This window comes from Equus przewalskii, chromosome 20 (genome assembly GCF_037783145.1).
Source record: "Equus przewalskii isolate Varuska chromosome 20, EquPr2, whole genome shotgun sequence".
NCBI lineage: Eukaryota > Metazoa > Chordata > Mammalia > Perissodactyla > Equidae > Equus > Equus przewalskii.
The window spans coordinates 30,457,524-30,458,341 of record NC_091850.1 but is presented as its reverse complement, the minus strand read 5'-3'; positions in this window follow the sequence as shown (position 1 = coordinate 30,458,341).

Here is an 818-nt window from a genome sequence, read left to right as displayed (position 1 = left end):
GTGTTAAAAGAAGTTTGTCCCTGGCTGCTCTTCCTTCTGGCATATTCTTGATTAAAATAGAAGAAATGGAAAGCGCCAAACCAAACACAATACTCTAAACAGATCAGGATGGAGAGAATTATCATTTCCTTAATTTTATTTGCTACATTTTTGTTAATTCGGCCAAAGAGCAGATGGACATTCCTAATGGTTTCGTGATAATAAATTAAGAGAATTTACATGGCTTTGTCATTAAAAATTGCTTCTATTTACATATCGTTTCATTTACTATTACTCGTCAAGTCCCAAAATAAAAAGTCACTGGCCCTCGCCCATGAGGAGAGAAGATACCCTGGGATTTAAAGGGGATGGATGGCAAGTGTCTGATGCTGCGTGAACAAAGGGGACACTGTAAGAAGGCCAAAGCTCAGGGAAGCCAGACCTGATGCTGAAGTGACGGAGCAGCTGGAGAGAGGGAAGAGGCGAGGGGGCTGCTCACGGCTGCCCTCCTCGCTCAGCAAAGGGGCCTGAGAACCGAGAGCCGTCTCCTGATGCGAGTTATACATCACTCCTGCAACTGCCGGAACAGCTGCCTCTAGAGCCCACACTTAGACATAGGTGCTGGGGATGGAGTGAGAGAGCCAGAGTTATTCTGTAAAATAGAAGCTCTCCACTACACAAATGTAGGGGTCTTGGGAGTCATGCTATTCAAAGCACACAGTTCCCACTTGTCTGGGATGTGCAGGGTATAGCGGGCATAAGAAGCTCTGCCATCCCCATTCCATAAGTCTACCCTTTGTGTCCAAACTTTCCTCCCTGGAGGATTCTTTGAGTTCTGT